Below are 16024 nucleotides of genomic sequence, written 5' to 3'. Positions count from 1 at the left end.
GTCTTTTACAACTCTGCCACCTTTTTTTGACATCCCCTTTTGTCCCATAAACTTGTTCTGCTTGGAAGAAGCCTAGACTTTGGGCCTGGCTGCATCTTTATGGATAAAATGGTGATAAAGGGGGCTGACCTGGAGCCCAGGGGGGTGAAACAAATACAGGGGGACAGCCTTAGGGCTGGGCGGACACATGGCTTTGCCTATTCACCCTGTTCTGCAGTTGCCTGCAAAATGCAGCTGTTTTAACAAGGGAGTGAAGCACTCTTTAGTGTGGATCAAAAGGTTTGCTTGCACTGCATAATGGTAGACACACAGGTATCTCTGAAGAGCTAGGTTTCAAGAGAGCCTTGGTTATTTCCTAATTTGCTTGTTTAAAGGACAAATGAATTATCATGTAATGTAGGTTAATAGAAGTCTAATCTACATAGAAGCTCATCAACTTCTGAGCAAAATGTGCGTAGAAACAAAAAATCCCAAACTCTTCTGTATTATAAAAATATGGCGCATCTTGAGCATAATGCCCCCTCCAGCAGATTAACATGCAACCAGGTCTAGATTTTATATGGATTCAAAAATTAGAGACATTTTGAGGGCTGTGATTCCCATGGCAGCCATAACCCTGACGCCCTGTGCAAATATATAACATTTTTACTTGTGATGACTCTTATGGGAAGATGCAGGATGAAACTAATATTGTATTGGTTGATATCATCCCAGATCACCTGAGCTTGTGTGCATAGGTGCTCCCCCCTCAAGATCATTGACCATGAATCTACATTAATGCTGTTTTTATGTTTATTCTCTTTTATTAGAAAAGCAAACAGAAACAACCTGAATTTTGATTAATATTCCTTTATATCTCTGAATGTGTGTTTTTGAAGAGGAGACTGCTGGTGAGCTAAGTATTATGTGCTCACCCCAGCGTGAAGAAAAGCAGACAAGTGTCTCTTATCTCCAACCTCGGTCTCTAAGGATGGAGATTCCCCATGGGGTGGGTCCTGGTGGAGGTCTTTGGCTATTCTTGACTCAAGCTTCCAGCTCAGCAGCTGAGCAGCCCCTGTCACCCAAAAGTGCTGAGCGTTGGCTTCCCAGTGCTGTAATGGGCAGGCTGCATGGTGTTTTCATGTAGAGCTTCTCTGTGGAAAGATGGAAGCTGCATTTCCAACGTTGGTGTGGCCTTGTGCGGTGGCACCAGTGAGGACTTGCAGCGTTTGTGAGTCACCTAATGCACACAGAACACAATACACACACGCTTGTTCAGGCTTACTGAGTGAGGAGAGTGCTGCTACTCCCTACCTCAGCCCCCTGCACATCCCTTAAGGTGCTCCCCTGCATCTCACAGAGCGCCGGACACCTCTGCTGAGGAACCACGCCAGACCCCGAGCCTTTGCATTGTCCCGGGGAAAGCACCGCGTGTCATTGATGTCTTCCCACTTGATTACATGTGGGTAATGACACTTCCCTGCCTCAAAGGGACGTTGGGAGAGGTAATTAACTCGGTTAATGTTTGTAGAGCATTTGGAAGTTGACAAGTGCCCTGGAAATTATTAAATGCTATTTCACTACAAACTTTGTGATTGTGGCTCCCTAGTGAAAAGCCTGCCGTACAATTAAGCGAGTGTAGCGCTGATAACTAGAGCAGCCATGTAATTAAAGCAGCACCAGCCTGGAAAGCCTTTAAATGCGATGAACAAGATTAAAAATATCATTCACTCTTAACAGCTGAACTGAGATGATCTGCTGTACTCCCTGACTCTCCATTGCTTTACGAGCAGAGTAACCCTGAAAGGTGAGACTCGGCGGAGAGGTTGTGTAAGTGTGATAAAGACCTTTGTACCCAGCACGGGGCTTGCAGTCCCTGGTGCTATTCAAGCACCAGGGCATCGCAGCTAGAATCAGGCCCACAGGGGCTGCTGTGCTGCTCCCAAGGGCCGTTGGCATGGCCGGCGTGGGGCAGACCAAAGTCCTGTGAGTCCTTCACCCCCTTTCTGGCAAACAGCCAGAAATGTTCAGGGAACGCCTGTATCTTTTCATATCTTTTATATATATATATATAGTATAAAAAATGAGCTAACAAGGTTTTTAATCACATCATAGAAAAACGAAATCCCAATTTTATATTTTTAGCTAGGATTTTCTCTGTGAATCCTTGTAGTTGTAAGTAAATTTTTAATGTCACTTGGTCTGCAAGTTGCTTTTCGATTCCTACCCACATAAGCACACGCTAAAGTAGCTTCCCAGGCAGTTTCACATGGATATACTTTTCAGCTCTTCCTGTCACGAACTGTTTGCACTTTCTCTTCAATATTTACCACATTTCCATTTCTGTAACACAGCAGGTGTCAGGATACCAAAGAATGAGGTGGGTTTTGTTGTTGTCGTTGCCTTTTTTTTTTTTTTTTTTTTTTTTGCTTAACTCAGCTGTGTGGGATAATCCTGGAGATGCAATCATTTGATTCAGTACAAAAGCACAGTGAAAATGCTAATTAATATACAATTAGAAACTACCTCAGTGCTTCGGTGGCATAAACTATTATGTTTCTGCAGTAGGAAATCAAGCCTGCCAAAAGCATTTGAATTCATCTAGTAGGCAGGTCTCCAAAATAACGAAGATGTGCTTTGATTTGGATCTTTAAAAGCATGATTTATGGTCCCAGGACATGAGGTGATCGGGGGGTGACTGAGCTCTTCCACAGGTAAGAAACAGGACTCGGGGAGCATGGGTTCATAGAGCAGTCAGGGAAATGAGGCTCCTGGGTGCTATTTTAATACAACTAACTAATAAGTGGGGATACAGCTACAACGTGCATTAGCCAGGTATTACGATCCAATTGCCACACTGCTGCGTAATTAATATGTATGTGACCACCTTTGCATCCATTAGGGATTTTTTTCCACGGGTCGGCAAACACCTTCAGCCTGCCAAAAGCACAAAGTACACCGCAGGAAAAAGCATGCAGACTTTGCACCCAGCGTGCACACATGGGGCTCGTCGTCTCTTTGGGTTGGCATGATCCAGAACGCTTCATGAAGCGTGCCCGGAGCAGATACGCAAATTCCCCTCCGGGACTGAGGCATTATGCCTGTTGGTTTTGGTGGGCAGAAGAAAAACTCCCCTTTCTGTTCACTCGTAAGCTGCTAGAGGCTTTTAAAAGCCAGCCCACGTGTCTGTCCCGGGGCCAGGCTTTGTAGCTGTTCTGGAACAGGCTGCAGCACCCGCTGAAACGCGTGCCTGCACCCAGCCACGTCCAGCCCTGTCAGCAGCCCTTTCCAGAGCTGCGGCCATTTCAGCCTCCTCACCGCCCCTGGCACCCGGCCCACTTCACTCAACCCCAAAATACTCTGAGAGAGGCCGGGATTGCCCGCTGGCAGCCCTGCTTGCTGGCAGGGCCTGGCTGACACCCATTGAGCAGAGCCAGCAAGCGCCTCGAAGCCACCAGCAGCCACCAGGAGCCCAAAGCCACCTCTCCGCTGCCTGCTTTCATCAACGCTCGCCTTCGTCCTGCTTTCCGCGGCTGGATCTGCTCCATCACGCAGTGGGAAGGCGAGGTGGAGGTATTTTGTGCACATGTTGTGCCAGCTGCACCAGCTACATGCACAACGCCCGGACATTTCATATCGGTGTCTGTCATGATCTGCATCGTGACAAAGTGCTGGTGAGCACAGCAGGCGTGCAGGGGTTGCAGGTGATTTATCCTACTTGTGCCTGAGAGCATTTCTTTTCCTTTTTCAGGGTAAGCATGGGCTCTGGTAGGACCAACAGGAGGAAACACAGCGTGAATGATTGTAGCATAGTGTGTGTGGGGTGGAACTGAGCACTGTGTCTGCTCCTGTGAGTTCAGGGCTGAGATGGAAGGTGTGTGCTGGTGTGTGCTGGCCGCTGGATGGCATCATGGGGCCGGGTTTCCTTTGGCAAACTACATTTCACAGTTAGCATCCGCTCCTCCTTTGCTAAAATGCCTGAAAATGTGTAATTTAAATAAAATAAAATAAAATAAAATAAAATAAAATAAAATAAAATAAAATAAAATAAAATAAAATAAAATATAATAAAATATAATAAAATATAATAAAATAAAATAATAAAACAAATAAACAAGGACATTGGTTAGTTTATACAGACACACGACTCCCCCTGCCTTCTCCTGAACCTATTACCATCTTCATCCTTTAGGAAACCCAGAGGCAAGAGGAGAAATTTCAGCTGTGCCTCAAAACCCAGCTTTTCTACAATGCCATTCGCCTTCTGCAGCCCGTCTCAGCCCATTTTTAGGCACTCGACTCTCAGCAGCCTTGCATTCAGGCAGGCCCTGCTCAGCCGAGCCGGAGCTGTGCATGGTGCTGGTGTCAGTGCCTGGCTGTGCAGAGAAAGCCCTTGGTGGGGAACCCCTGCACCTACCTGCAGGGCTCTCAAACCTGGGGATGGTGAGACACCGACCCCCAGCTTTAACACAGGTCAGTCCGTTTCAGTTAAAACAAAACCTGTAAGGAACATTTTGCACATTCTTTGCTCCATTAAACAAGAATTGTCATGGCGGAGTCCCTGTTGCCCTCATCCCAAGATATCCCTTTACCCAACCAACACCCTTGCCACCCAATCCTCTTTCATATGGGTTCCAGCCTCAGACCATCTGGCAAAAGCAGGACTTGGATAAGACCCAGGTGCTTGTTGCATGCGTTGGGTGGCTTTAAGGTATGTGTGTGAGAGCTCTGAGGAAGCAAATGGCAGAAATGATGTTGGCTCCTCCACTGAACGCAAATAAATTTGCCCTTTTCTAAGTAAGTCTGTAGTTTGGAAATCTTCGTGCATCTTTGGCAGTGTGACAACACAAACTGTGAAAAAAAAGTCTCCTTCCTTATCTCGCAGTGTCTGGAGAGGACGGCTGATAGTTTTCTGGAAGAGAGAATTTGTCTCACCAGGGCTGAAAAAAACGTATTTGAAAAGAGATCAGAAAGCCTTCAAGTTCGTACAAAGGGCTGCTCTAATTCCTGCGGGAGCGCAGAGAAGATCTTTATGTGGCGTCTTACATCAGGCTGTAATAACAACAAGGGGGATAAGGCTTGCTTGTGGGGAAGAAAACATCCATTACAGAGCGTGGAACCAGCCTGTCATGTTCGCATGGGCTGCCCGCGGAAAAAAAAAGGATTTAAAACTGAATAGCATGGAGACACTGAGTGAGTTTTGCAATAATCGTGTAGTGCCGATGCCTGCAGTACAAACGTCAGGATACGATGCTGGGCCCTTTGGAGACATGGGGCAACGTATCAGTCCCGAAAACCGGAATCCCCCTGCACGCACGAGGCAGGAATATCAGTGTAGACAACACCTGGCTCCTCCAGCAGCATTTCCCAGTCACACTAAACAATTCGCCATCCTTCAGAAATGAAAGCCAAGACGCTGACAACGCAGGCGAGCTGATCCCATGACAGGATTTCACAATGAGAGGGTGCCGGGGTGGCACCGCTGCCCACCTCACCCCACAGGGACTGGATCCCACAAGGAGCCGCCAAGCTTTTGGCCTCCCCCTGTCCCCTTGCTCTGCCAAAGCAGAGCCTAAAGCCAGAGCAGCGCCTACAGAGCCCTTTTGTGTCCTCCACCTCCAGCACACCAGCTACGGGTGGGTTTGCTCCCATCTCTCCTCCCACCAGCACGTGTTCAAAGCTGAGCTAGCAATAGCGATCCAACCCAGTGCCTTCCCACAGTGGCCAAGAGCCTCTTAATTTAGGTGGGACACGTATGCAAGGAGTCATCTCTTCTGTCACCTTGTCCTTCACCTGCCAGTGCATCTTAACCACACCTCCAATCCCTTTCACAGCCATGCCCTTCCTTCCAAAGGGACTGTAGGTGTGAATGCCTGGGCCAGGGGCTCAAAGCGTGTGGCAGCTGATCTGCCAAGCCACTTGTTAAGCTGTGTCTTAAATCGCAGGAGGTAAAGCCAGGTGCTTGGATACCAGGAGTAAAAATGGCACAGGTTTGCGCTGCCTGCTCAAGTCATTTTTCTTTGAGGAAAGGCAGTGCCCCCAGCAGTGGCTACCTACAGAAGCCATGATCCTAAGCACAGCTTATGTGCATGGATCATGTATGCATGTGGCAGAGGATGGTCTGTAGCTGCTTTTCCTCTCTGTACTGTCCTCTCCAAAGGAGCAGGGTGCTGGGAGTGCTTCCCCTGCTCTCCTCCCTGGGGCAAGGATGGCACGGGCAGGCCGGCTCTAGCCCACTCTTAAGTAAAAGTTTGCTTCTCTCTGGCATTAATATTTTAAATGAATTATCTAATGCTTTTGAAGAGTCTGCAGGCACAATCACCTTTTCATAAAGAGCAGGTAATCAGAAGAGCATTAATATTTGAGGAAGAGAAGCTCCAGGCTCATGATTTAGACAGGAAAGGCGGGGGGGGGTTCTCTGCCCATCCTTTCATGAGCAGCCGTGTCTTTCTCAAAGTCTCGAGGCCCTGACACATCGCAGGGTGAAGTATGAGTAATTCTCCATAAATATGCTTTTAGCTGTAAATTTGCCTGAGAAAGGCATATTGATTCGACATCACTGGGGATGGAAGGGCAGGCTCGAAAGCTGGGGTGAGGCTTGTGGCAGCCTGCTCATCCCCTTCCCCCTGTTTTCTGCCTGTTCTGGCTACAGGCACGTTCTCCCAGCTCTCTTTCAGGAGATGGGCTGGCAAGCAAGTCTGATGGGCTACGTGTCTGCAGGAGGGAAGGAAAGCTGTGCAGAGGGCTCTGGGTGGGCTGGATCAATGGGCTGCAGCCAGCGGTAAGCATTTCAACAAGGGGAGGTGCTGGGTGCTGCTCCTGGCTCAGAACAACCCCACACACCTCTAAGGCTTGGGGCAGGGTGGCTGGGAAGCTGACCAAGGAACTGCTGGAGCTGTGAGGGTAAATGCAGCCCTGCAGCACAGCCCACGCTCACCAAAGGTGTAGGTGGCTCCTGCTGACCCTCCTCAGAGGGGCAAGCATCACACGGGGTAAATTGTGGGATCAGCAGGCTTTCAGAGCCACCTGAAGCAAGTGCTCCTGGAGCTTCTCCTGTGACTCCAGCTTCTGTGGGAGGATAGCTCACCTGGAGGAGAAGGAGTGCTGGGGAGAAGAAAGAGAGGCATGGAGGTTATGAGATGCTACAGCAAAGAGCATCTTTGAGATGCTGTAAAAGAAACGGAGGGACGATGCTTCCCTGCTGCCCCCAGCAGATGATGCTGCAGAGCAAGCTATCGGAAGCGTGAGGGCTGCATCTCTGAACCCACATAGCTGCGAGCTGAGCAATGCCCCTACGAAGGTAGAAAGATTTTTATTTTTCTTTAAATCCATTCTTATTAATCATACAGGCATTTCTTACACATCACCTCTGCGGAATACCAGTGCCTCTCTTAAATTTCTCACCCACCAGCACAGCGGGGATGGGTGCAGCACCCACGTGCAGGCACCAGGCTGATGTCTGCTCCGCTCGGTGCACCCCTGTCTTTTTGGGAAGGACTTGGGGGGCAGGCAGCCACTGGCCACCAGAACTAACTCACACACAAAAAAACTGTAGAGACAGAAAGCCAGACTGAAAGCAGGGATGTTTTTCTTAAAACAGGCACTCAGAGGACCATTCAGAGCATCTTCAAGAGGTGAAGCTGGAAGTAAAGACCCTACTGGCTAAAGAGAGATCCCAACTATAAAGAATATGCTAACTTTTAAGATATATTACCTCTGTTCCCTCCTACTGACACCTCAACATCCCACGAGCAGTATTTACCTGCCTCTACTGTGCGTACTTCACAAGTACTGACCAAGCTTGTTCTCAGATGGCCCAGCTGATTAACATAATTCAATTAGACCCAGAACAACTGATCGCAATCTGCTCTTCACATGAAGATTGCTGCTCCTCTTTCAGAAAGGAGGAAGGGCTTGTGTGCCTGAAAGCTGCTGTTTTCAACACTATTGAGTGAAAATTCCCAACAGCCACCCAATGCCAAACCAAACGTCCTTTTCCTACAAATACCCCGATTTACAGGCTCGAGCTGTGCTGCCCCTGTCCCATCCGCTGCCCACCTTCGTGGCTCCCTCCTGATTCCCTTCACGGAGGCAGAAGCCGGCCGTGTGGGGCTGGGTCCAAATCCTGCCGGTTTCGTGAGATGGTCGCAAGGGCAAACGTCCCCTCTGGGATTTAGTCGAGGACAATAAATGGTTTTCTGTCTGTGACCTAAATCGGGGCTGAGGTCAGTTCTCCAGAAGTAAGAGGCTAATGTAATAACACAGATTTTGCTTGGGTTTACATGTGTGGGTTAAGCTAATCCAACAAGAAACAAACATTTTCAGTGATAGTCTTTTTTTTTTTTTTTCTTCCTCTCATATAGGCTTTTCAGTAATGCATTCTTTATCCATAAATTAGCAATGACATTGAAAGAAATCCTTTAATACCATAAAATGACAACAAAACTGGGACTGGGAGCCAGGGCTATTACCTTCCCCGTCCGTGTACTTACAGCATGAGCAATCATACCCCCGGGAAAACTCCGGCCTTACCATTAAGCAAAGTACCCTGTGATTTCACATATCGCTTCGCTTGCAACCGGCCGTGAGCACAGATAACAGCAGTTTTCCAGAGAGAGGCTAAGGTGGACAATAATTCACGAAATGCACCTCCGCTTTTACATAATCCTGGAGGTGCTACTATTAGCCTTGCTGCAGCCTGACAATTATTCCTATAAACACTGGCTGAAAAAGCAGGGAAGGTGTTATTACAGTGCTTGACAAGCGCGAAGGCTGGGGCGAGCTTCTTCAAGGGACTATAAGGAGTCCCTTGAAGGGGCCAGCCTGAGTTACTCTTACTTAAAAGCCAGAAAAAAAACCTCCGTTATTACACTGGCTTTGATGTTTTCAAAGAAAAAGAGAAGGCAACAACCTCTGGGTTGTGATGAATGTCTTTTTTTAAGCTAAAGGCAAAATGAACAGGGAAATAAATAAAAGGATGTTCACCAGTACAGAGCAAGTCCCAATTCAATACGATGTTGGCAGCCAGGTTAGGACTTTGGTGGTAAGTGGTCCTTCTGCTAACTGTGCGCAGTAAATAAAATGTCAGCCACTGTGCCTGCAACAGCACATCCTTGAAAGGGTACTGGGAATAGTCTACAACTATTTTTCAGAGAACAATTTCCCTAATATTTTTAACTCCCTTTCCGTTTTTTCAACTCAAAATGGCCTCTGCTGCCCCTGCCTCTCAGGCACATGAGTATGGTGCTCAGGAATAAGTCTGCGTTTGTGTTGAGAAGAAACATCAAAACAGGCATTACAAAGGGGAAAGTGCTTTATTTACAGATTATTGACTTTATGAATAGACAAGGAATGTCTAACATAGAGACAGATTTTTGCTTTCAGTTTTCCTGAAACAACACACAAAACTTTTCCTGAAAAAACACACAAAATTTTGGGTGAACAAATTTTATTTCATGTTTTCAATCACAGAATTACCATTCTTGCAATAGATTATGCTCTGCTGATAGTGAATTGCAAATTTTTTTTTGTTTGCTTGATTGGATTTACCTTCATAGGAGGATGCTTTACTTATGGTAAAGTACCTGAAAACAAGGTTTCCTGATGTTGGGCAAATGGCGTTTAGCAAGGGGAGTTTTCTGTTCAGTCCCTCGTTCTGCTTCCTTTTCCAAATTTTTGGAGGAAACCAAGCTTTCTATGCACACAATTACGGTGAGCCAAAAATAACAACCTTTAAATTAGCAGGGAGTAGGTGGAGGGGTACAACGAGCACACCAGCTTGCCATAACAGTCTGGATGTTTAAATGAAGAGATAGGACTTGACATGCAGAATAACTAGAGCTGTCAGATGACTAATGGCTTTCACTCAGTATAGACCCAGGCCCTGGAAAAGTTGCTAATGAAGTGGGATTACTTAAAAACATGCCTCTATTAGCTGGCGTGAGCCCCAGCTCCGCAGGCAGGTCTGCTGAGGAGCCGCCGTCCACCCACACACACCTGACCAAGGGGTTTTTGGCCTCTGGCCCCGTCTTTCTGCCCGGTGCTGCCAGAAGCATTGGCAGAGCAGGATGGTGCTGAGCCCCCTCCTCTGCTAGGAAATGTCCTGCCCTTGTTTCACCCTTAGGTCTTCTTCATCATTCTTCTCCATGTGTTGCAGAGGGCACACGGCAGAGAGTGGTTATCGGGTGTGAGAGGAGCCTGGAGGCTGCAGGGTGCCCTTCAGGAGCCATAGGCTGAGGACTGGAGGAGGCAGGATGCAGTGGGACCTGCTGGATGATTGCTTGGTTTATGGCCTTGTGTTTGTCTCAAAGCATGCTGGCAGCTGAGGGGTTTCTCCTTTGGACACCTACGAAAGCCAACCATGAGCAGTTTTGCCCCAGTAGCAGGGCAAGTCCCTGCACAACCTCCCTGATGTTGAAATTAACCTTGTTTTGAGCAGCAGGTTGGACCAGAGGCTGCCGGAGGTCCCTGTCAGCTTCACTTTCCTGTGAATTACGGTCCCATTTATGCCACTTGTGCCCCATATAATGAGAAAGTTCTGCACTGTGCTGCCAACCTCAGCCCTCCAGAAAATATCTCTGCTCGCCTCTGCTTTTCTCCCTTCCCCTGACTCATTTTGAGGAAGCTCTCTCCGAATTGCTTTGTTTACCGTGTGGGGTGGCAGCTTTGTATTCTCATCTGTAACGCATGGACAGTTCAGCATGCTGAGCTTAATTTAGTCCTTCTGGCTCTCCTTTGCTGCATCACATGAGGGAGGAGTGTTTGGCTCCTTGTCCTGATTTTGCTCTGTGAGGATGGCTCATTGTCAAAGCGCTCTGCTGCTGGTCGGTGTTGGTCAAGCCTAGGAAGTGCAGACACTCCCCACCCTCCTCTTTTTTTTTTTTTTTTTTCCTTTCCCTTTCCCTTTCTCCAGAAGTTTTCCAAAATGGCAAATCAGACCGGAGTTACAAATCAAGTTAACCATGCAACTACAGCCCAACTGTGAGACCTTAAAGAATCACGGCTCGGCAGGACAGCAGCTCACCACTGGCCTTAGTTGGCAGGCGATGACTTGCTCCCCTACAAATCAGCGTTGCCTGGCTCCACTCAGCCAAGCCAGCAGCTCACATCTAATGCAGCCCAAGATACCAATGGCCTTCTCTGAGGCATGGGCACATCACCGACCAACGCTCAACTTGGTGTCCACCAGAACCCCCAGGTCCTTTTCTGCCAAGACATTCTCCAACATGTTCTGGTGCTGCCTGGGGTTGTTCCTCCCCAGCTGTAGGACCTTGAACTTCCCCTTGTCGAAGGCCATGAGGTTCCTGCCAGCCTATTACACCAGCCTGTCAAGGTCCCTGTGGGTGGCAGCGTGACCCTCTGGTGTATCAGCGCCTCCTCCCTGTTTTGTGTCATCAGCAGACTTGCTGAGGGCACAATCTGCCCCATCGTCCCAATCATTAATGAAGGTATTGGACAGGACTGGACCCAGTCTTGACCCCTGGGGTATACTATTTGTTGCTGACCTCCCACTAGATTTCGTACCCCTGACCACCATCCTCTGTGCTTGGCTGTTCATCCAGTCTAATTTACTATCTGCTCATCCAGCCCATACTTCATCAGTTGAAGTCTATGAGGACATCAAGGGGGACAGTGTCAAAGGCCTTACTGAAGTCCAGGTAGACAATATCCACTGCTCTCCCCTCACCTACCAAGCCAGGCTTTTCATCCCAGACGGTTCTCAGGTAGGTCTGGGATGACTTCCCCTTGTGGTCTTAGGTGTGATAGAAAGGCTGTGGTGGCTGAGGGCTAGGGCTGGTCTACCTCAGCTCTTGGCTACCCGTGGATTTTGCTATATTCTGATCAAGCTATAGTCTGATGAGGTATGCTTGTTCATAAGTGGACAGCTCGAAGATCTGCTTTTAATTCGTGCTATTGTCTGAGGTATAAAACCTACCATGTGCCTGGGATGGCTGCTGCATGCTTGGGTTCTTGTAACTGTTCTGAATGGCCAAGTGACTAGCCGAAATCTCCTAATCCAGGGCTGTAGCACGCTAACAAATTTTAGTAAGACCTAGGTGCTCAATCACTGGGGGATTTCTCCTAAAAATCGATGCTGGGGAAAGTCCTGCATTTAATCTTGCTGGTTAAGTGGCTCAACTACAGTGCCCAGTGTGGTAATGCTGTTTAATACCTACCATTAATCAATATCTCGACAAAGAAAACTGATGCTTTGTGTTTGGGTTTTGCAAGCAACGTTACAATTAGTGAGATTTTGATTATTTTTTTTAAGTGAGGGTCAACATTTGACGCGTAGGGTTTGGAAATAAATACTTTATTTGACAGAGATGCAAGGACTGACTCGGACTTCCCCACCGCCACGTTCGAAGCGGGGAGGCGCTTCCCGCTGGAACTGCTTTTATTACAAGCGTGTTTGCTTTTATTACAGGCGCGTTTGGCAGGGCTGGTGGCAGCTCTCAGCCCGTGTTGGTTTATGAGGGCACTCGGGACGCACTGAGGGGCTGGGGCCGGGGCGTGAGGCGCTCCCCTCAGGGCGGGCCGGGCGCGAGCCGCCAAGCGCGGGAAGCTCGAGGCGGTCCCGCACCCCCCTCCCCTCCCTCCCCTCCGCTCCCCGCGCGCGCCGCGGTGCCGCACCGGCCCCAGTCCGAACGCCGCGCTGCTGGCCGCCTCCTCCTCCCATTGGCCCGCCGGGCCGCGATTGACGGGCGGAACAACCAATGGGCGGGCCGTTTCCATGGCGCCCGGCGGCACCGCCCCCCCTCCCCCTCTGGCGGCCGCAACATGGCAGCGGCGCCTCCCGGCGGCGGCTCCGCGCTCCGAGCGCTCCGCGGCCGGGCCCAGGCGGGGCAGCGGCGGCGGCGGCCGTGAGGGGCCGGCCGGGGCCGGGAGCCGCCGCCAGCACCGGCGCGGCCCCCCCGTGCCTGCCAGGGGAGCCCGGCGGCGGCGGCGGCCGCGCTTTTGTCCGCCGGGAGCGGCGCCTGAGGGGGGTGGGGGGGGCGTGAGGCGACCCCGGCCCCCTCAGCCCGTCCGTCTGTCCGCCCGCGCCTCGCCGTCCGTCCGCAACCGCCGCCAGGTGAGCTCCCGGGGGGGTGGGACGGCCCCGGGGGGATGTGCGAGCCGCCGCGCTGTGATGGGGGGCTCGCGGCTATCGCCGGGCTGCCTTCATGGCCAGCCGAGGCTTCCCGGTAGGCTCCAGGCAGCGTTTGGGAGGCCTGGGGCCAGCGGGGTGCTCGGCATCGCTTCAGCCGCCGCTGGCTTTGAGGGCTCTCCCTGCCTGAGCTGCCTCTAATTTCCATCAAAGAAACCAGCGCTGCCATCGCAAGCGGCCCCTTTGGCTCATCTGGCTGTTGGAGGCTGCACTGGGTTTCTGTGGGTCCAGCTCGGCGCCTCGCCTTGCTCTGGAGGCTTTCTGTCAGTGGCTTTCTGTCAGAGGTGCACACGCAGGGTGGTCACTCAGTGCCAGGAGCATCGGAAAGGGCTCGATGAAAGGAGCGATTAAAGAACACTGTGTGAAGGACCTCTGCGTGCCGCAGGGGGGAACCTGGCTGGGGCTGGAGCTCTCCCTTTCTCCAAGTTCTCGCGCCGTAGTGAGGCGCGTGGTATAAATAGAAATGCTGGGGATTTTAGCCACTGAATTCAAAGTTACGGTTTCCACAGCAACTGGCACTCAGGCCGATTGCTATGTATGTAATTTTTTTTTTTTAATCTGGCTTCTCGTGCTGTGTCAAATCCTTCTCCACGAGCATCCAGTGCTCGTTCCTCCTGAGCATCTCCCTCCGCTCCCTTTAGCCAATTGCCCTCTTGCTCCGCTGCTGGCTCCAACCTTCCTCCCATCTCCTCCTGCACCAGCTGCTGGTGGAGCCGTGCACCGTGCCCCACTCGTCCACTGTGTTCGCTCATCCCCCGAGCCCTCCGTTTGCTTCCAGCTTCCACAAACACAGGAAGAAGCAGCCCCGCTTTGAACCCCTGGCATATCCTGGAAGCAACCGCGTCTGTTTCCATCTCTCCCTTATCTGAAGGGCTGTTGTGACAGTAGGGTCTGCACAGCTTTTGAGGCGTGAAGGAAATGCAGCTGGCGAGCTGTGCTGGGGGCTACGGGACGGATTGTCACCTAGGGAGGACCAGGGTGCAGCAATCATTGCCAAAAGTCTCTGTGACGTGAGCGTGAGGAGCTGCTAGCGTGTGTAGCCAGCCGGTTGATGTATATACGTGGTGGTGTCCGAGCTGCAGTTTCCAGAGCAACTGGAGGTTTGCGTCTGGGAAGGCTGTTAACTAAAACATGGAACATTGCATCCGGTTTTCCTTTCTGAAATCCTGTGTTTTTTAGCTACTGTTAGCAATGCAGCTGGGCTTACCTGTCTGAGAATACGTGTAAAAACCTTCCATGACCAAGCAGATCTTCTTCAGGTGTGTACGTCTGGGATGAGAGCAAGAGTGGGAAATTTCAGCCCCCAAAGGAATTATCCTTAGGGTTACAGCAAAAGGCTTAAAAAAGGGGAGGTAGGGGGACAGAAATGGAAGTGCTTTTTTAAATCTCATCTGTATCTATAAAAAATACTAATGGCAAAAGTGCAGAATGAGTAAAAAGGCTGTTGTGGGCTGAAACCAAGCGTCAAGCAAAGGGTTACTGTGGCTGGAGCTCGATCCTAAGAAGAAGGGGACTCGGGATCCCCTGTAGGTGGGAGCAGTTGGGCAGACCGTGCTGCTGGAGGCTGTGTAATGTATGCATTATCTCTCTGGCTGCTGTTCCACGTGAAACTGGATCCCTCGTGCAGTTTCACAGATGGTTCTGCTCTGAGCAGCCATGCCAAGGACCTTCAGCATCAGAACAGGTCACTTTCCCTGTGTAACTCAATTCGAGCCGATGTTATTTCAAAAAAGTTGATGCATCTGAGTTGTGGGATTTCCCCTTGCCCTGTTGTCAGCGATAGGCATGTCGTGCCCTTATAAGCTGCTCTGCTGGATAGCCAGATGGGTTGGGGCAGCGATGCCATAAAATGCTTTGTGGGCTACCTGGGAATCTGAGGCAGGAGGCTTGAAGCATTGGCTTGAGCAAAAAGGAATCGCAAAGAGAGCGTCCCAGGGGTCTTCCTTGCTGTTTTTGTTAGTAGCCTTCCAGCTCAATGTTTTCCTTTCAATGTTTTATATCTATACATATACCGTTCCACTGATGTTGCCGCCTGTAATAGCGTTGTCAGCAGCCTATGGTTTTTGCTTAATAAAATGGAGGAATGATTCTTCTCCTGCGAGGGGGTTTTTAAATGAAACTTAAACCCAAACCTTTGTGATCTTTGGTACGCTGCCCAGATTATAGAAGCAACGTGATTGAAGCAGCAGCTGGTAATGGCTTGAAGTAAATTGAAATGCCTTGAACTTCTTACCGGGTCTCCTTCACAGAGGCGGGGAGCTCGTTTTCTATTTAATCAGCCCAATCTTGGCCATACCGTGCAGGCTGGGGAAGGGTTTTAGATCGTTTGCCTAGGAGCGGGCTGTTGTCAGTGGCTGCTGCCTGCCCCCTCCACAGCTGGCAGCGCTGCCTGCCGGGTGGTAAAGCAGAGAGAGACAGAAACAAACAGGGAGAAGGGCTGGATTTTCATGGGAATAACCACCTATTTCTTTTCTTGGGTGCTCAGAGACCGCCTGTGTGTGCTGTGCTGTCAACTTCATTGGGTACATCTTTGTAAATCAAGGTACTGGTGCTGGGGTTCAGCGTGGTGTGGTAAACTCATCCATCTTGGCGTCAGGGCATCCAGTTTGACATTTCACCAGTCTGTAATATAAATCCTCCTTGTTTTTCTTTGAACTCCTCCATTAACTTTGGTGGATAAAGCCAAGTCTTCTGAGCACCTGCGAGCTGGAACGAGATGCCCAATCCATTAACCTCAGCCTTGTTTTAGGATCTTCTTCCCTTAGAGGAGTGGGCAGGGATCGAGGGGCGGAGGGAAGGCATTGTGCTCATGAGGACGGACTTGCTGTGTCACCTCAGCTGCTCGGTCTGCCCCGGGACCAGCAGCTTTAGCTCCTGAGCAGCATCTTCTGTGGTAAG

At 50.1% G+C, this 16024-nt stretch overlaps 1 protein-coding gene across 5 annotated transcripts in view; it reads left to right on the top strand.

Moving 5' to 3' along the window:
* The first annotated feature begins 12778 nt into the window (after positions 1 to 12778).
* The window catches only part of TIAM1 (TIAM Rac1 associated GEF 1), a 154874-nt gene continuing 151628 nt past the window's right edge, over positions 12779 to 16024 (top strand). For all 5 annotated transcript variants that reach the window (XM_072026333.1, XM_072026341.1, XM_072026320.1 and 2 more), the window contains exon 1: positions 12779 to 13051. The gene's annotated coding sequence lies outside the window, so the exon portion shown is untranslated. The remainder of the gene's footprint in view (positions 13052 to 16024) is intronic.

The sequence above is a fragment of the Anas platyrhynchos genome, chromosome 1 (genome assembly GCF_047663525.1).
Source record: "Anas platyrhynchos isolate ZD024472 breed Pekin duck chromosome 1, IASCAAS_PekinDuck_T2T, whole genome shotgun sequence".
Taxonomy (NCBI): domain Eukaryota; kingdom Metazoa; phylum Chordata; class Aves; order Anseriformes; family Anatidae; genus Anas; species Anas platyrhynchos.
The sequence above is the reverse complement of the archived record's forward strand: the minus strand, read 5'-3'. Positions and strand labels throughout refer to the sequence as shown.